This window comes from Manis pentadactyla, chromosome 2 (genome assembly GCF_030020395.1).
Source record: "Manis pentadactyla isolate mManPen7 chromosome 2, mManPen7.hap1, whole genome shotgun sequence".
NCBI classification, from domain to species: Eukaryota; Metazoa; Chordata; class Mammalia; order Pholidota; family Manidae; genus Manis; species Manis pentadactyla.
Genome location: NC_080020.1, coordinates 105,831,509 through 105,853,377, shown reverse-complemented (window position 1 = coordinate 105,853,377; position 21,869 = coordinate 105,831,509).

Sequence of the window (21,869 nt, the reverse complement as noted above, 5' to 3'; positions counted from 1 at the left end):
TCAAGTGACCCCCCATACCCCATTGCAGTCACTGTCCATCAGTGTAGTAAGATGCCACAGATTCACTATTTCCCTTCTCTGTGCTACACTGTCTTCCCCATGACCCCCCCACACCATGTGCACTAATCATAATACCCTCAGTCCCCTTCTCCCTCCCTCCCCACCCACCTTCCCATACCCCTCCCCTTTGGTAACCTCTAGTCCCTTGGAGTCTATGAGTCTGCTGCTGTTTTGTTCCTTCAGTTTTTAAGCTACTCATTTTTAAAAAGCTTCCTTCATTAAAAAAATCAATATTGTTTATAAGAGGAAATGTTACAAATGTCCAGATCAGCAAAAAATGAATTTAAAGGAAAAAAAATCAAAGGTAAAATAATCTTTCATTTTTAGATTGTGATAATGTATTGGAACACTAATTGCTTACATATTGAATATCCTGTCCAGGCAAATTAAAATGGGAGTGAAATTACCATGCTTGGAAATTGCCTGCAACACACAATTCAACCATTCAGGTTTCAGACAATGACTTCAGCAATTCTTTTGCTAAATCCATTGTCTTCACATTCTCTACACATATTCCATTTCCAGTCTTACACTCGGAATGGCTGGCTGAAAATTGTGTTTAGCTTTAGCTACTTGCAGCCTCTCAAATAATCCCCAAGACCATATAGTGAGCTGTAAGTCTGGGGAGAGGAAATCCCAGGGCAAAATATGTCTAAAAACCGAAATCAGTCAAAGGGAGAAATAAAGTTTAAAATCCATTTATTGCTTACAAAACTGTAGTCCGGCCCATCTCTCTCTCTCCTGCTCCAGCAGCAGCAAAACCGGCCCTCCCCTCACCTCCTAGGTACAGATAAGCCCTCCTTGCCCAGGTAATTACCCATTGATATGGAGATGAACTTCTCTCTATCCCTGAGGAAAGATGCAAATGCACTAAAACCACACTTCTTTCCACGTCTGAACGCCTGTTGATATGTAGATGTACTAAAGGCAGATGAGATATTCTGGAAATGTTACAATTTTACCCACACAAGCTGACAAGTGAAGAGGCTGAGCATACAGCATGTTGTTGAGGGCTTCAAACCCATATCTTGTTATAGGGCCTCATTCTGTGACTCTTAAATTCTAATTTTAAATTATTTAATTTTTAATTTTCACCACCTGAGACAATTTCTGTGGGTGATAACAGGACTCCTGGGAATTTAGCTTCTCTAATTTTAAGAATTGTTAAGTAGCCAAAAATTTTAAAACCATCAAATTATTGTATGTTAGTATCTAACAAGGGTGTCTAGAGTGGTATTATGTTTTGAAAAGTATCTCCTCCTGTAATTCAAATTTAAAATTTTCTGAACTAAGAAGGCAACTGATTGTTTATGGAATTAAAAGCAGGTTCTACATGTGGCATGGAAATGCTTGAAATTGTAATTCCAGTACCAGAGCTATTCAACGTGGATTATAAGCAAAACCATGTGACTGGCACCTGCAGCTGGATATTTAAATGTATTCTAATTTATAAGACTGGAAATTTCTCTGTGTCTCATTGACTTCTGACTACTTTAATTTGGAAAATAGCCAATAAAGACATATTGCTAGTAAATAGCTACTTCACTGTCATTTTTTTATGACATCTCAAACTCAAGATTTTATATCTTACTGCAATTGAGTTCAAAGCCTATTTCATTCATGTATATAAACATATAGCTCTTTGCCCCCTACTGATAAAGTTTTAGAGTTTGAAACCCATTTATTGCTTACAAAACTGTAGTCCGGCCCATCTCTTTCTCCTGCTCCAGCAGCAGCAAAACCGGCCCTCGCCTCACTTCCTAGGTACAGATAAGCCTTAATATTTAGGATTATAGGAACATATTTGCTTAGATATTTCTATGGACAATAAAAATTGATACTTAATAATCATCTAATATTGGTTATTGATTGATTTTTATTTCCAATATTTAATTTACATTTTTACTTGCAAAGCCCAGAGAGCCATGACCTAAGGTTTCCTGTAGAGAGATCTAACAAAAGATAATAGCCTCAGCTTTACTGCTTTTTGAGATCTGTGTCAATGCTAGGGGAAGAGTGGTTTCTTGCCATTAAATAATGCTGGTACTTAAATTTGTATTTGCTTGAAGAATTGAAAGAGCAGGTAGGAAAATAAGGAAACCAACAAAAATATTAAATCTAAAGAATATTTTTCATTTCAAAAGCAATTAGTACTAACAGGGTTCCTTCAGGCAAACTGTTCCCAAATTTCATGGAGTTTTTGCTATGACCATTTCTCTTCCTGCACCCTGGCCATTTTGTTGTGTACTTAACTGGTCTTATTCTGTTTCTGCTTACTTCAAAATGTTGTTATTCTGGTGACTTCTGATTTTCTTACAACTATTTTTGCAGGCTTCATGGATTTCAGGATGATAATCCTTTAACAGGAGATGATTTGATAAATTCCAAAGTTATTAGTCACACTAGATTTCAAAATTTCCAGGTTATGCACAGTTTATTTTTTAATAAAGAATAAACTCATGTAGTGCCAAGTGTAAGCTATTGGAAGTACACAGCTCCGTCTGAAGTACATCGAGGAAAGTTAAAAGGTCGCAGAATTTATTGTAATGTTAATATTTACCATTTGAGTTATTTTCTAGCCTAGCAAGCTGGAAAAAAAGTACTCTAGATTGTTCAGATAAACAACTAACAATATGAAAATGTGCTCTTGAGTTCAACCAGGACGAGTGAGAGTGCACTGGCATGCCAAAGCACTGTATCCCCAAAGAGGAACTCTTGACCGTCATCTTGAAAATATGAACAAAGTCATGCTGCTATTCTTTAGAAATAACTAAAGAAAACAAAAAAGCTAAAAGAGGTTGTTGTTCCTTTGTAAATGAAAGTCAATCTTGCTATTCAGGAAAAAAAAATCTGTAGAGTCTACGCTAATGAATTCATGACCTTTGGCACTTAGTTGCCTGCATGTAGTGCTCAGTAAGAATTAGCATCGTCATCGTCTTTGTCACATCATCCTGCGCGGTGGGTAGCTGGTAACAAACAAGACACAGGTTCCTGCTTCAAAGGCCACTGACCATGCTTTCTCCAGGGTTCTCCTGTTTTGAGGAAGTGAAGAATGGGCATTGGAGTTAGAAAGCCCTCCTAGATTTGAACTATGTTTCTGCTACTTATTAGCAACAAATACTTGGGCATGCTATTCCTAACTTTAAATCAATTTCTGTTCTAGAAAATGAGGCCAATAATTCTACATCACACATTAGGCTAGCTGTGTAGTTAGTCTCTAACACATGGTAGGTGCTTCATTTGTGTTAGTGTTCCCTCCCCTCTTTGAAACAAGTATTCAACTGAAATGTTTTCCTGTGCATTCCCTCTGAGGAGGAGAATCCTAGTAGCACCACATATTTCTCCAATTTGTCCTTAGTGACAGAACATCTGCTAGTAGGACATGTTGCTTTTCCAGATATATTTCATTTACCAGATATCTTTGCACCTAAGTGTGACATATTAGTTCTGACCAATATGAAAATGAAAATAGAATGGTTAACTTCCTGAAAGTGTATTAGCTAGATAGTTTGGCCAACTCTTCCCCATTCCTAATTCTTGCTGACAGGAGTGTGAAAGTAATAACTGGCACACTAGCAGCCATTTTGAATCATGTGAAAGAAGGCCACACTTTAGGAATGACTCATTAAAAAGCTGGGAAAAGCCTGTGTGTTTCTAATGAAACATAGCTCAAACTTAGATATGTTGTCTGACTCCAGAGCCTTAGACTGTCAAATTTCAGGATAAAATCTTATTCGTTTTAGTCACTGTTAATTTCAGATTCCTGTCACAAGTAGCAAAACCCAATCTCCTAACAAATAGCAACCCCAAATCATATTTGGGAGTAGAACAAAAATTCTGTATAAGACAGGGAAGTTGGCAAGACATGAGTTAATAAATAAGGGCAATTAAGACAGGAATCCACTTCCCCTAAATAAGCTTTAGGTTCCATAAACTCCACATAGTAGGACTGCAAACTGTGATTCATTTCTGACCACTTGTTCTGGCTTCTATTGCTGTGTAAGACAACACCCAGACCTTAGTGGTTTAAAACAACCTTTTATGCTCAAGAATTCTGTGTTCAGGAATTTGGACAGGGGCACAGAATAAACTGCTAGACTCTGCTGTGTGATATCTGTACCTCAACGGAGCAGAGCTGAAAGCTGGGTGGCTAGAGTCAGCAGCTAGAATTAATCTGGTTTCATTCCTTACATGTATGTCTGCTGCTGTCCTTTAAGAATTTAAAGACTCAAATTGCTGGCTGGTGTAACTTATATATAGCTTCTCCATGTGCCTCGAATTCCTCAGCGCACAGTGGACTCAAGGTATTTATTCATACATCTTACAGATTAGCACAAGACTCCAAATACAAGTGCTTCAATAAACATGATAGAAGCTGTATCCTCCGCCATTCCCACGTTTGCTGTACTCTATTTCAGGAAGCAGTTACAGGACCACTATGATACAAGAGGAGGGGATGCAGGTCATACCTCGTGATGGAAGGAATATCAAAGAATTTGGAGGACGGAATGTTTTAAAATAGCCATATCTTTGTAAAATGAAGAAGTAAGCCCCTCCAGGTTTTGTCATGCCAGGCCTGCTGTTGCCCAGTGCCATAACAGAACAAGGAATTAATGTAAGTCAAGTATTAGTAGGCAAATTCTTGATGTTGCCATGGCCGTTTCAGCCTAATTAATGGTTTAAAAAGCAGGGAAGCTGGAGATCTGAGCAATTCTGACCTGGCAGAATTATTATCCTATGTAGGTTGCGCCAACCCCTGAAATTTGAATGCTACTTTGTGAGGAACTGGTATCTAGGTAACTAGCAAATAGTTAAGTATTAAGGTGCTACTTCCACTCACTTTTGTTGTTCACTGGTCATAATTTTGCATTGTTTGTTGGTCTGTATTAAGCCAAAATGAAAGCAACTGGCATCTGAGTCTCTATTCTCAACAATCTTTAGGCCTTATGGTCTTGTGTCTTAACTTGGTTTGGATTAACTTGGAAGGAAAAAAACTTGACAGTGGTGATATAGTTGATATTTAAAGTTCAGTGGCTTTTCTAATTATAAACAGAAACGAGCATCAGAGCATTCTCATTCTTGCTTATTGGGTCACAGATAATTTCCTATTTTAAGGATTTGTAAGCTGACTGGCTAATACTAAAAAAGAAAACTGCAATTGCTGAAATTCTGTATCTTAGTTTTCTGAAACCATTAGTTTCAGAATAGTTTACCTAATTTAGGGAGGTTTGGTAAGAATTTAGAAAGATGTATATGAACAGCTCCAGACCTAGGGCAGTCACTCAGTAAATGCTGGCTGCTTCTTTCCCATGTCCCCTCCTATAGACTATGTCACCCCCCTGGATGACTTTTTTCTGAAGTGGATCTGCAACTTTGAAATTTGATCTCATTCACTGAAAAGGAAATTACAACATGACTTAAGATCACCACTGTTTCAAAAGATCTAACTTCTCAAAATTAACAAAATAGCTGATATGTACATTTCTAAGTCATCTTTTATCATCAAAAAATATGCTAGTCTCAAAGTACTATCCAAATAATTATTTCAGTGAGCTAGAAGGGGGTTATGGCCCAGAAAGCTTCAGACTAGAAAAAACAAATTTATATTTCTTATAGGAATTTTATTAATTAGGTTGTCATTTCTAGCCACAATTGTAGACTTACAAAATCTAAGTTTCCCTGAGCAGAGAGAGTTGGCCATTTATAACCAACTTTTGCCCAGGAGTACTGGCCTTGCTGCTCTGCTCTTATAAGCTAGTCATTAGCTGCTTCACACACATTTTCATCATCCTTATCATGTACCTTTCTAACAGAGCACAAGGCGCTCCAGCAGAGTAGCTGCCTTTAAGTTGCCTGTGCTATTCCTTAGTCTAGAGCAGTTATAAAACTAAAAGTGGATGGAATAATAGGGATTTGTCCCTACCCAATGGATTTCATTATATACCATCTGCTTTATGTAAATGTGTGCTTTGGGAGACATCAATTTTAAACTGTCTGAGGTCTCAGCTTTTGACTGAAGCTATTCAAATTACTGAGTGGTTTTAAAAACAAAAATAATTGTTTCACAAGCAAAAAGTAAGAAGTAGGATGTGCCAGGATTGGGCTAGCAAATTAAACATTTTAGAAAGGACTCAGGCTATTTCTCCCTCTCCTCTGCCATTCTCAGCTGGTGGTGCCTTTTCTAGCCACATCAGGCATTACAGTCTTATGTGGCACTTATGCAAAAATAGACAGGGAGGAGCAGATCTACTTTTTTACTTTTATAAGAGAGATCATTTTCCCAGAATTCCCCTAGTAGACTTCTTTCATTTCATTGCTCAGACTTGGTCACATGGCCACACTGACTACAAAGGATGTTGGGAGATGGAATGTCTGGCATTTTTACACTCTGGTCTGGGAGGCTAGCTCCACTAATGAGAACAACTGGAAAAAGAATGATTACATAGGATGCATAAACATGATCATCTGTCGTGCTGGTAACGGGTAATTGTTATAAAGATACAACTAAGGACAGTAAAATTTTAGAAGAGAAGTTAAATAAACATAGTAAAATTATGACACAAGTGGTTGACATTTGTTGAGGGCTTACTATGTGCCAACCATGGTGCTAGATGGTTTGCATTTGTCATTCACTTGACCTTCCAAACCAGTCTATGAGGGTACTATATTATTATATCGTTTTTATAAATGAGTAAACTAAGATTTAGAGAGATGAAGTAACTTTTTCAAGGACATGCAGCTATTGAGATTGGTGAAATATTTGAAGGCAGCCAGTTTGATCCCAGAGTTTATGTTCCTTATCAAATGCAAAAAAATAATTATTCGGTCTTAAGTATGTTCTAAGAAGTGTGTCTTGCTACATGCTTAGCAATACACAAGACAATTTATTTCATTTTCATGAAATCACAGTCGTAAGGTTTGAACACTAAAGTAATTATACGTGTGAATATAATCAAAGGAAATTTTTAAAAAGTACTTAGAGATTGCAATTAAGAGGATTTAGCCTATTTTGGAAAGTGAGAGAAAGCCTGTTTGAATAAATCATCCGTATTAGGGTTCTCCAGGGAGACAGAATCAATAGTATGCATGTGTGTACATAGAGAAAGGGTAAAAGAGAAGGAAAGAGATTGATTTTAAGGAATTGCTCATTCCACTGTAGGGTCTGGCAAGTTTGAAATCTGCAGGCAAGGCTGGAAATTCCCACAAGAGTGAATATTTCAGCCATGAATGGGAAGGCTGCCTGAAGGCAGAATTCCTTCCTTTCAGGGGATGTCTTTTAAGGCCTTCAACTGATTGCATGAGGCCTACTCACATTATGGAGAATAATCTGTTTTATTCAAAGTTTGCTTATTTTCATGGTAATCACATTTAAAAAAAATACCTTCACAGCAACATCTAGACTGGAGTTTGGCTAAACAACTGGGCACCACAGCTGTGGCAAGCTCACAAAAAATTAATCATCACATTATTTTACTCTAAAACTCCAAGAATTAGTAAAATTATCCAAGTAAAGGGCTGGGGAAAGAGAATTCTATGTAAAGAAAACTGAACGTATAAAGACATGAATTGGGATAGAGTTTGGTACATCTGAAGAAATGAGAGAAACCCATTATGGCTACATAATATAAATAAGAGAAGAGATGGCTTGAAATAAGACAGGAGATGAGGAGAGGTCACTTGAGGAGTGGACACTTGACAGCTTTTGCACTCTCTCACACATCTTGATATTTTAGTGCGTTATGAGTTTTATTTTTCTAAGATTTAATTTAAAGACTACAATGTCTAATATCCTTTGCAGTTAAGGTTCAGACATGTCACTTATGTTCAGCCAATTAAATGCAAAACTTTGATTTGTTAAGTGAGCCATCTGAGAAAACTGGGTAGGTGCTAGACATCTGTTTTACTCATGAGTTGTTGAAGTGGCAGCCTGGTTTGGCAGGGGAGGTGGGGTGGGGGTATAGGGATGGTGGTTGTAGGTTCCTGGTTAAATTATATGAATTTGAGGAGAATTTAGAAGATAAAATCAGAAAGACTTGATGATGAACTGAGTGTTGGAGATAAGAATGAGGAAAAGATTAGCCCCTAACCATTTTTCAAGGCTGCCTATAATCTATTTTTACCAAAGTTTATCCATATTCTACCCATACAATATCCTTTATACATTTATGGTATAATATAAATCAATATTCATCTTTGAAAAATAAATACTTTGCCTTTTTATCAAAAAATTGCATTTAAGATATTAGTATTACATTATTTATCTTTCATAAAGCCATATACAACACAGTGCTTTATAATTTATTGGTAGGAAAAAACTCACCTATGGTTATGCTTTTTTTAAATAAAAAAATTAAGTGATCCTCCATGCATAATTTTTGGTTTTAACAGCAAGGAACATCAAAATACAATTTTGTATTTAATTGCAAGTCTTTAATCAAAATTTTCTTGCATAAATTTCCCCTCAGTTATATTTATTCTTTTGTTTTAACTTTAATGGTTGTACTCTAGGTGTTTTCTATTTGCTTTTTGTATAATTAAGGATGGGATGGGGCATGTGATAAGATTAAGTATAAAACATGCCAAAATATAAGGCAGGCTTATTGGCATTTTTTCTCACCTCCAGAATTATTGTTTTGAATAAGGGACTCACATTTTATAATCAAGCCCTTACAAAGGGCATTCCCTCACAATTATTTTGAGCTCAAAGTACTGTTAGAGGAAGATAATTTAGCTTAAAACAACTCCAATCAAAAAAGCATATTAAAAATAATTGTGAATGGAGAGATTTTTGCATTTCCAGATGGACTCTCTCTTCAAAGACACCAAGAAACAAAAGGTTGAATCCAAATATGTATCTCAGCTCAGCACCTGGCTTAGTGTGGTGTGAGTAGATTACCTGCAATGGGGATAAGACTTGGGGTATCCACCTGTCTCTCTCATTCCTCCAAGATGAATTTTTATAAAGAAACTTTGGTTTTCACAAGAATCACGATTACATTCATCTTTACAACTTTCTACTTTTTCCTTATGGAATTCTCTTGAGCTTTCTTTATCACCTGTTTAGACACTTTAGATTTGGGACTCTTTATCATATAAACTTATTCAACATGAGACAATTTGTATATTAAAAGCTAACTTAAAATGTTATACATAAAATAATTTACTAAGTTATCACTAAATTTCTCAAGTGCCTTTGTTATATTATAAATTTTTTATTGTTTTAAGCAAGTATGTAAAAACATTATTGGTATATTCCAGTGGAGGGGGAAGGGGATTAAAGGGCACTATAATTAGCACTCACAATGTAGATAGGTCACGGGGAAGGCAGTACAGCATGGAGAAGATAAGTAATGACTCTATAGCATCTTACTACGCTGATGGACAGTGACTGCAATGGGGGGTTGAGGACTTGATAATATGAGTGAATGTTGAAACTTTCATAAGATTGTATATCAATGATACTTTAATGAAAAACAATAATTAGAATATAATTTAAAACAGTGTGTTCACACTAAGTTTTTCTGAGGTTTTTAATTGAAACTTTTATGAGTAAAATTGTAGATTCACATGGGGTTGTACAAAATAACAGAGATATACCTTGTACCCTTTACTCAGTTCCCCCAGTGGTAATATCTTGCAAAGCTATAATATAACAACCTGGTATTGGCATTAATGCAATTCACATATTTTATTCAGATTTTCTCAGTTTTGTATGTAATCATCTATGTGTTTATGTGTGTGTAGTTCTGTAATATGTGTAGTTTTATAATATGTGTAAGTTTCCACATCCATAATCACAGTCAAGATGCATACCAAGGATCCCTATGTTGCCCTTTTATAATTATGCTCACTGCCTCCTACCCTCTCCCATCCCTAACCCTAGCAATCACTAATCTTCCCATTTTCTAAAACTTTGTCAATCAAAAATATTGGAGCTGTATTTAAAAGATGATAATATAATAGATGGAACCATACAGCTGTAAATATTTGAGATTGGCTTTTTTCTCAGCATAATTCTCTGGTGATGCACAGGTGGATCACACAACTTAGATTGAATGTACCACAGTTTGCATAACCAGTCACCCACTGAATGATGTCTGATTAGTTCTAGTTTTGGACTATTAAAATAAAGCTACATTGAACAATGATGTATAGATTTCTATTTGAATATATATGTTCATTTCTCTGTACAATTGCCAGGAAGCTGGGTAGCTGCATATTTAGATTTTTAAGCAAATGACAAATACTTTATCCAGAGTAGGTGAACTATTTTACATACCTGCTAGTAAGGTATTAATTATCTAGTTTTTCTGTGTCCATGCCAGCATTTTTTTTGGCCCTTCAGGTAAATATCTGCTGATAACTTATTGTAGTTTTAATTTGCATTACCCTGATGAGTAATAATGTGAAATATCTTTTCATGTGTCTGTTTGTCAAACTTCTTGGCCTGGTATGCAAAGCCTCCCCTAATGTGTTCAAGCCTACCGTTTCAGTGCAAAATAGATGAAAAATTCTCTGATCATGATTTAATACATTATCTCACACATATTATTACACATTAAAAAATAACTTTTAAGGGAAAAAAAAGTCAATGCAAACATTAGATTACAAACATGGTCTTGGAACAAAGTGTGTTTCATCTGAATGGATAGCCAGTTTATTACACATTACAAAATCAGGCTGTATTTTCAAAGTAAAGTGGAACATTTACATTAGCAAATCATGAGGTGGGTCTCTCTTAGTCACGAAACAGGGAAGAGAGGGATTTCTTGTAAAAAAATTGATCAATAGAACCCTGTATAAGCTTCCTTTTGCTGATGAGACAAACTTACAAATTTGGTACTTTAAAACTAATACAGTTCTAGAGGTTAGAAGTCTGAAATGTTTCTCCCTAGGCTAAAGTGTCTGCAGGGCTGCATTCCTTCTGGAGGCCTTAGGGAAGGTCTCTTTCCTTGCCTTTCCCAGCTGCTAGAGGCTGCCTGCATTCCGTGGCTTGTGGGCCCTTTCCACCTGCAAAGCCAGCAGTGGCTGTTCAGCTCTTTATCAGATCGCATCGCTCTGACACTGACCCTTCTGCCTTCCTTGTCCCTACTTACTGACCTTTGTGATTACACTGGGTCCCCCTGGATAATTCTTCAGGCTAATATCCCTGTCTTAAATCCTACTGATCAGCAACCTCAAATTCATCTGCTCTCTTAATTCATTTTTGCACAAGAGGTAACATTCATAGGCCCCAGAGATCAGAACATGGCCATCTTTAGGAGGACATGATTCTACCCACCCCAGGTTATTTTAAATGAAACTGTAAACCCTGGAGTACAGACCTTTGTCCAGGGCTTATTAAAAAGTACCCAAATCAGCTTGGCTACTCTCAACCACTTCCTCAATCCTTATCCCCTTCCCCAACCCCTGGAAAATTCAATACATTCAAGGAATCCCGAGTCTTTCACCTGAGGAGGCTTTTTGGCTTCCTTTGCTCCTGTGTAGCTGAATGGGGGAAAGCCCCAAAAGAGCCCACCGAAGAGACTGGGGATGCATGAAAGAAGGTGAGAATGGCAACTCCTTTGCTTGGTGGGCTTCTTTTTATGCAGCAGACTTGATGTTTTGGCCTCTGGGCAGACCTAACAGGGGAGAAACTAAAATTAGAGGCAGGTGGTGAGGTAGAGAGAAAAGCAATCATTGAACACTGGAGTATCCACATTGTATGAGGATGGGGGTCATGTTGGAACTGCAGGAATTTAGAGGTTGTACCACCTGTCTGCCCCCAACTCACCCATCTGTGTGTCCCACAAGGGGGCATCTGGCATTATTGCCACTCAAAGGCCAAGTCAGTTGAAGTTAGCCAGAGAAGCCACAGAAGGCAGCAGAGAACTACAATAGCCTGACTAACAGAAAGCCTTTGCCGCCTTTGCTCTAAATACCGATCCTGGTCTTTAAATTCTGGGAGAAAATGGACCCAGAAGAGGGAAGGAAGGGGGATCCGGAAGAGCTTTCCATCCCCCTCTCTTACCCAAGTCATGGCCCTGAGGGGTGGAGGGGCTTTGAGCGGTAAATTGGATATGAGCTTAATGTTTTCAATTGGATTACAGTGGATTGGAATTTAAAACCTAAAACTGTCAGAGAATTTATAGAATTTACTCAAAAAATCTTTCAAGGACAGTGAAGAAAGATATAACACTTCTGGTTTAATAATGATCCATACACTGGTTACAGACATAATGACATAATTTTTTCTTTAATTCCTTTTTTCAAAGTTACATGTAAATATTATCTCAGGCATATTACAATACAATTGATAAACCCCTGACTTCCTTGATTAGACATGGGACCTCTCTTAAAAATAAAAATAAATTTGAGACTCTCTTGAGATACTCCCTAAGCTCATTAATAATCACCTTTTCAGATTGGTGGTGCTGAAGACTTCCTTCTTGCATTTGAGAAGGTGACATTGTCTGATTTTCTGATTTTGCCTGGTGAAATATGTGGTTGGGTCCTCATGTTTCTAGCCTATTTAACTCTATGCAGTAGTTATAATCTGTTTTACTCCTGAGAAAATCAAGGCAGAGAGAGAGGTTGTGTGTAATGTCTCAGAATTATGACGTGCTGGATCAGGACTTTACTTGGGAATTCTGTCTCTGGAGCTGGCTCTGCACACTACGACACTCACAGCCTGGCAGCACACAGTAGTTGTGCACTAGTATTTGCTGAACTAAACTGAATTGACTACCTTAGCTTAGCATGATTCTCACCAACTTTGTTACCTAAACTAGCTCTCAGTATTTCACCAAATATGGCAGGATAAATTGTCCTCCAGAAAGAGTAGTGATTCATACTGTTAAATTGCCTAGTTTTCCAATTGTCAACTGTTAAATTGCCTAATACATTCTCTCAACTGCATTTTGGTTTCCTTGAAGAAATAAACACACAGTAAAGCTCTTTCATCTCAGCCATCATAGGATAAAGCTCTCTGAGCAATTTCAATACCTTTGCATGGGTTATGGCTGACACTAAATCATCTTTAAGCATTAGGCAAGTTTCTTTACCCATGGCAATTTTATTGTGCTGGAAAACCTTAATTGTAGAATAAGCTCCTTGCTCTCTGAACTTTGATGTCTGTGGTAACCTTGAAGTTGATTGTTTGTATTAATAAGAAATAAAGAATGGGGTTCATCCTTTAGCAGAAAAGCTTATAATAGAATAAAAAAATGAAGCTGTTAATGATATTATTTATGGATAAATATTTGCTCATTAGAAAATCTCTATAGAGAGGCATGTATTGGAAGAAAATTTCTTTGAAGAGAAAGAAACTACACACATACACACACATATAAAATAATATATTTTCCAATCAGAAAGTAGCTCATGCTTAATATCTGAAACTTCAAAAAGCATATGGAGACATGAGGCTAATTATCCACAATTCCACAACCAAATAATAACCATTATTACGATTTTGATGTATATCTTTACAGATGCTTGGATTCATGTTTGTATGTTCGTCTCTATGTTTCTCTTTATAAAAATACAGACCCAATATAGCATTCAATGAGTGTATGTGTTGAGGAACTTTTAACTTATAAATATTTTATTAAAGTCTTTCCTGTCCATAAATATGCTCCCATAATATAGATTTATCAGATGTCCAGAAATGTAATGGCATAATTGTGTATTAAAGTAACAATCTTGAAGCTAAAGATATTTTGACTCATCTAAAATGTTTTCTGTCTTCAGCTTTCAAGAATACAGTGCAAAGGAGGCATTTTAACTCATATTAGATGTAATTGAAAAATAATCCATCTTTAATACTAAATAGAATATGCATTTGAGGTCTGAGAAGCAAATAACCAAAGCAGATGCATCCATTTATAAAATTGGTAGCTCCATTATGTGCTATAAGAGCTGGTCACTGTACAGAACTGTGCATGGTTAGTTCAAAACAACTTGACTGAGGTTATCTAGCAACATTCTGAAACAGAGTCTCACTGGATTATCTGCTCATTTAAAACTGACACTGGTAAAAGTTCTGGGTCAGAAGAGATCATGGGCAACAGTAACAATGATAATACTGTTAAGGGAAGAAATTCTCAGAAGCTTTAAGAAAGTGCTGATATTCGATGCTTTCATGAATGTTCCATTATCAAGATTGAATGGTATTGTATGTTCTTGCATTTTTAATTGAACATATACCCTTTTCTTCCTTTATGTTAGGAGGTAATAGAACTTTAAAGACAAAATTTTTTAATGTTAATAAAAACTTGCAAAAGGATCAGCCTGAAATGATCTTGACTCCATTTTGGAATTTTTCTAACACAAATAGTGTATATATATTTGACTTTGCTTTTTTCATTAAAAGTATAAAGTTTTGACGTCCCTTTTGTGCATATCCCTTGAACACTAAATCAAATTGATTGTATTGAGCACTTTATAATTTGCAAGTTATAGCAAACTCATGTATCTTTGCTGGGTATATTTCAGAGGTCAGTATTCTGGTTGTTTTTTTCAAAGACAAATATTAAGATAAAAGTTATCTGAGGACATGGACAATATATTTTAGTTGTTTTTGCTTGTTTTTAATATTCCTGTTTAGTTTTTGGATGCTTATTAGCAACCTAAAGTACTCCTTGATTTTTGTCTTGCAGTTTTGTGGACTTTGAAAGTTAATTTTCTTTAACTCTAATCATTAAAGGACTTTTTTTTGCAAGAGGTAGGTTTTAGAAAACGAAAAACAATTCTTATAAATTAAAGAGTACCTTTATTCTTGCATAAAACACCACTGGCTTTGAAGAAGAAATAAGAAGTACTGATGCTTCTACTTTAGTCTTTAGGGACATTGTCAAGAAAATGAAGATGATGATAATGATGCAGACAGGGAGGGGGAAGAGGGGAAGGGTGGGAGATGTGAAGCATCAAAACACCTCTCCAAAGGAGTTTGAGATGATGATATAGTCTTTGGAAACATTAACAGCAAAAAAACCTGCACAAAAACAATAACATAGTTGTTTGTCTTAGGCATTTTGTTTGCTCTATTAACTCCAAATTAATAAAAATATCATGTATAAGTAATTTGTACATTTCAAAGTAATTGATGAGGGTAAGGTATTTTTATTTTTATCACTGTTATTGGTATCATTATGATAATACTTATTTGATCAATGAATAGTCCTATCACCATTTATCATGTCTCCATGTTTGTGCATGTGAGCTGACTTTATGAGAAGCGCCTTGCCCGAGGCTGAGATGGGAGTGAATGATACCAGGATAAAGCCAGAATTTAGTTTATGACTCAAATGTCCGCTCTTCAAATTCATGACATGTAGCTCCCTTGTCACATGGCTCAGAAATGACTTTGATATTGCCATTAGCCTGTTGGAAACAATCATAGTATAAAAGCCTAGCTGAAATTGGAATCATTTTGGTAAAGTAGGGTTCTGATTGTATATGACTACTGTTTCTATTGTATATATGTCCTTGTGGCTATTTCACTCAGCTGAAAGAGCAAAAACAGGAATGATTTATTTTGCTGTGAAAGATCCTTGGATAGTCTGAAACATTTATGATGACTCATTTTTTATATTTTCCAGTCTTTAGCAGGTGAAATTCAGAGCACTCTGGAATGAACTTTCCCAGGATAGTAAGTCTCGCCCAAAGTACTTACTGACTTGCATTGTCTCACAGCCCGTGCACCTGTGTTCTCACATAGACTTACAGAGTACGCATATTCACAGGTAGCGTGTAAATGACAGTTTTCTGATGTGTTGTATTGTGTAGAGTCTTGTGCTGACCAGTTGGTAGCTACCAGTAATGTATGGTTATACAAATTTAATTAAAATTTTGTAAAATAAAACTCAATTTCCCCAGTCACAGTAGCCACATTTCAAGTTCTCAATAGACATTTACGGATACAGAGCTCTTCCAACATCACAGAAACTACTACTGGACAAGTCTGGTACAGACAAATGTTGTGCAAGATGTGTTCCAAGAATGTGACCAGCAACACTAGCAAGGGGTGGCAGCAGGAGATGACAAGCACATTAGAAAGGCAGGATCAGCCCAGCACATACCTACTGGGTGAGCATCTACAATTCAACAAGACTGTTAGGCTACTTAGGTGCATTAAATTTGAGAAGGACTGTGGGTAACCAAATAAAGTAATGAGTGTGTGTCAGTACTGACGTTACCAATTTTGGTCTAAAATAATTCTACTCACTTTATCATTTTGATAGTTCTGTGGAACGTATAAAACAATTATTAAAATTTTTCCTTTTAGATCTAGAATTTTGTCAATTTTTTCTACCCAAAATGTTGTTATTCAGACAGGGATATACCCATGAAGGAGAGTTGATATAAATTATAATTTAAGCTTAATGATATCTATTTAAGCATGCATTTAAGCCAGCTCGTTCACAATTAATTCAATTTTTACCATTTATGGTTTGAATTCCATATAAGGTGATAGTAAGAAAACATAAAATTCCAGTAATGTTAGTGTTCTTTTATTGTGTAAGTCTGAGGTTTTCATTCTAAAAATGCTATTTTCCCATTTCTTATCATCTAATTTCATTTGGGTTTCATTTTTACTCTTACAGATTGTAATAGTTCTCCTTGTTTGCAGAAGTATTTATAACTCACTACAGTCTTTTCTCATGAAAAGATTTGCCTGCTTACAGATACGTTTTCTGATAATATACAAAGAAATATCATGGACATCTCTGCTCTTGAACGTTGGTCCATTTAGTTATTTATTTAAGTTCCAAGGCTCCCTTCTCTACTGTTGAACTGGTAACTATGTATTCGCTCAGTAGTGACACATTTACTGAAAACACACACACACACCCTCTACATTCAACTAGTTTGCAATCTTTTGATGTAGCTCATTGAATATTTCATAATACCTACGCCACCAGAAAATACACCTAAGATTTATAGTTCATATAGGACCCTACAAATGGATTAAACAAAACTCCAAATTTTGGTCATGTGACAGGTGAAAATAAACTAGCAGGAAATCAATTACAGTTTCTCCTTTCTCCATCTCCCACACATACACAAATAGTTATTTGCAACTGGATTTCTGTCCTTACCCGCATTCTGTGGGAAGGAAAGTTGATCTTTGTGAATTCTCAGTGTTTAGGAGGACAAAGGGGCTAATGAAGTAGATGGAATTGCAGTGGGGTTGGGAGTGCAATTAGCCAGAGCTTCTAAACTGAAACTGCATATTAAGAGCTTAAATAGTAGAAAGAAAATTTTGCTCTTTCAATTGCAAGAAGTTTTCTTCCCACTGATGCTGGGTTTGAAGAATTAGGCAGTGACTAAAAGACTTCTTGAAGTGTTAGTGTGGGGTTTCAGTTGAGTATGGATGACTCTATAGAATATTTTTTTCTATTTATTCATGGTGCTAAACTATGTTTCTTATAATTAACTCCATAAAAGAATGATCCATATGAGACCCTTGAATATTAGCATTATGTACATGCATTTAAATTGTGAAATGATTGCATAATCTACTGTATATTACCTTGTTATTAATTAGGCTGGGTTTAATTAGAATCCAAAATTTTAAGTTGATTTTATGAAAATTAACTTAAATTTTCAATGTCCTTAATGTCACAAAATTAATCACATCATTTGACCTAATGGGCAAGAGTGACTAACTATATAGTTAGTCCCTGATCTGTAAGAATCATGAACAACTTTTTCATTCTCTTTTCTGTATCTTCAAAGTTATTTTTTTATTGGAATATATATTGTATTTGTAATAGGGCAATGGATCATCTCTAGGGAATTGGATTTCTATTTTCCTTTTAATGGTTTTCTCTAATTTCTAGATTTATTTTGTATTTCTTTATAATCCAAAGAAGTAATTAAAATGGCACGCCAATTATTGCTACTTGTTCTAGCATTTTTGATTCATCATTTTGAAGCACAAATGCCACATTTGTGGAATTCCCCCATGGAAATGGTTGCCGCGATGGATTCTTGGGAAAGTTTGCTTTTCTAATCAAAGATTCAATTAGAAGAGATGTCTCCATGTCTTCTTCAGTACTTAGACTGTGCCTTTTTTTGTTCCCCGAGCTCTCAGTTCTCTACCTAGGGCTTGTTTAAACCTGTTGAAAAAGTAACTAAGCATTGGAGGCAAAGAAAAACAAAAACAAAAACAAAAACCAACCTGGCTGTTTAACTTATTGAGTCTCCTAGAATGTAAAAAGGTTAAACTTTCATTTAAATTACTCTGTAGCTTACTGGGTACCTTTCCCATTTATAGTAGGATTATTCAGCAATTGAAGACAAAACTGTTTGTTAAATCATACTGACTATAGTTAAGAAATGCTTTCCAGAAAATACAAACCCTACATAAATTTGGGCTCCCAGTTGGGCATACTCAGCGTGAATCATCATCTCCTCTCCCCTCCTCATAGATGTCACAGAGAGATCTGTCAAAAAGCTACTCATTTCCCCCTCCCCTACATGGGACAAAATATTGGATGCCTGTATTTGGGAGCCATTAAGATCAGTGGGGGTTGTGGGCTGAAGGCAAAGGGCAGAATGAATCCCTTGTGATGTTTTGGCTTGCTTCAGAAACCTGAAATATTCCTGATGCTCAAGGCATTTCACTGCTGCCATAATGCCTACTTTCTTCCACACAACAATAACTTTATTATTAGGTGGCTTTGAATCAGTTAAGATTATTTTGTCTGGATATGCTACTACACCATGTAAGTGAGGAGTAAACAAAAGCAGGCAAATTCTTCAACACACGCCTCTTTCTTCTACACCAAGCCTCAATAGGGTGAAACTTGTAGGTTTACCAAAGGACCCACTAAGTGATTTTATAAAAACGTATTCACTCCTCCCCCAGTTGCAGAACACGTTGCTGAGATGCCCTTTCTGATTGCTTCTTAACTTCATAGAAACATTCGCTTTAAAAAAATTTCTGCTTCAAATGTGATTGCACAGATTTCTGCAGGGGGTAAAATTCACACAGAATTTTCCTGTAAATGGCATGGGTCAGAACATACTGATCTTTATAAGCAACTTCATGTTTATAGTTATGCTCCTTAACTATGTTGCATTCTATAAAAAGGACTGAGTGAAAAACAACTAATGTTCTAGCTTAAGGTATAATGACCTAAATGAATCTAAGCTTTTCAGGTGTTTGGTCTCCAAAAGCTGTTGTGAAAATGACTGGAAAGCTTGTCATTTTGGGTCAACTAAAGACAACAGGTGGAGCTTTTGCTTTTAGCTTTTTGTTGAGTCTAGAGATATTCAGAAGTGTTTTACTCCCTAAGATTGAATGGTTGCTAAGTGCTAAGTCCTGTAAATTCCAATAATAACAATTATAACTAATATATCTGACTTGGCAGCATCTGTCACAGAAATCTTTTCTTCATTTCCAGTGCTGCTATCAAATCCAGGCCCTTACACACCATGTAATCTAAGAAAGCTGGTAAGTCTTTCTGAGAGTTTTTTCCTCTGAAATAAGGCAAACACTGCCATCTTGGTAGGGTCTTACACCCTTTTTATGACTTATGCCAAGATTTGTTCTATGTACTTTGTAAATACCAACGTGGGATCCTCATAATCACCCCATACCAAAATACTCTTTGTACCTCAGTGTTTTGCAGATGGGAAAACTGAGTCACAGAAAGTTTCCAAATCTCTTGTTCTATTTTTAAACTACAAGCAATAATCTTGTTCTATGATTAAACTACAAAGTTTAATCACATGTTACAAATTTAAATCTTCCTGTTTCCATGAACAGTTAAAATGTGGCAAGACCTTAAAAAAATACAACTAAAAAAATAACTTGTCAAAGTAATAGTATGGTTTCTGTAATGTAGCAGTTGTATGATTCAATTTGTTGATGTCAAATCTCTGTCTTTATGAAGAACAATGACAGATCAAAAATATTTTTTACCTGGCATTGCATAATCTAAACAGGATAATTGGTGGGGCTGACTGAAGACAGATGTAATCACAGGAATGGGAGGAGAAATGAAGGGAGGGAACAAAAGAAGCGATGACTATGCTAATACATATACAGAAGCGTTCAGAACAAAGGTGTTGTAGCTCATTAGGAAAAGCAACAGGCCGACTGAACTGACAGTGGAAAGATAGAGGTGAAAACTGAAGAGCTGTGAAGTCTGTAAGGAGGGGGTAGGAAGCAACAGATAACTTAGCCCTTAGCAGTCTTAAAAGGTTCATTGTCCTATTTATGTAGTTTTAAATCTTGGGTTCTGGATTTAACTTGATCGGGTAGGATCTGGCTCTACCACTTATTAGGGGCCATTATGTATCTTTCCTCAAACCTGCAAGTGAGGAGAGCAATAGTACTGACTTTGTTAGATTGTTGGGAGAAGTACCATCCTTAGGCCCTGGCAGAGGGGCTCCTGCTCTGTGCACTGCATGACCAAGGGTCCTGCATGTCACAAGGAAGAATAATGTGAATTTATGAGCCCTAAATAAGACAGAAAATTTGTTGCATCTCATCAGAGCTGTGTATCTTAAGAAGGACTTCTGTTCATTTTCCTTCCCAATTAGGAGATCTTAACAGGAACTCCATAATCCCAGAACTTTCCTATATTTATGACTTTCATAACAGTCTGACCAATTTGAAATTTAGTTTTAATTAATTTTCCATAGACTAAACCTTGGAAGGTACCGTGGGCTTTGTTAACTCAGCTTCTGCAAATGAAATTCAAAATATCTTAAAATATACTAAAAGAATTAGCAACAGAAATAGTCATTAGTTTGGTGATATTGAACTTAGATGTGAATGGAATTCAAATAGTCCTTTTATCTAAAATTCCAGGGTTAGATGGTATCAGGAACTGTGAAGGATCTAGGATTTGATTTTATACTATTTACAAGTTAAGAAGTTAGCCTGTTACTTGTTTCAGAGGTGCTGGTGGAAGACACAAGCCTTTTGGGTCAGAAACAAAGGATTTTATTACTTATGGCACAGGAAGCAGCATGAGTACCAGGTACCATAAATATGTCAGTTTGTTTTAGCTGCAAAGAAAGTCCCCCAGAGTACACAGTAAGCCCAGATGGATACTATACTCACACGCAATAGGTTTGTGTCATAGCAGAGGAATGCTGATCTTGGGACTTCCACTGCTTTTTATTGAAAGCGTTAAGCAAGCCTGCATGTTTTCCAGGGACAGGAGGGTTAGAACATCTAAAGGTTGCTAGCTGCATAAACGATCTTGAGAAATGGCCCAGCAAAAAGAGCAGTCAGGGTTGGCACCCCAGGAAGACATGGAGGAGCACAGGAGGAACAAGGAGGAGGATATCTCTGTAGATTATGGTATTGGAAAGAGGAACATGGGACATACTTAGAAAAATACAGCCTTTTAGAAATAAAGCCTATCTGTTTTTGGTAGTCATGATCTGGCTAGCAATTATGTATTACCATATTTAATCTTAGTTAATATATATCTTCTCAATAAATTAGTTAAAAACTGCATCCAATGGAAATGCTGTAGGGTGGTCGCAATGATTCTTACTTCTTGGTATTTGTGATTGTGTTATGTTATAAAAGATTGTCTTGCCGCTTCTTGGAAAAAGATGGTAGCGTGAGAAATGAGGCAGAAACTTTCTCCCAAAACCACATATAATACAAAAATACAGCAAATACAACTAATCCTGAAAGAGCGACCCAAAGACTGCAGAACAGACTGCCTACATCTGGGGAAAGAGAAGACCTCAGAGAAAAGTGTAAAGTAGCAAAGCTGTGATCTGGCAGGACCCAACCCCTTTCCCTACCCCAGCCTACAGGCAGGAGGAAAAGAAATGGAGGGGGGAGGGTG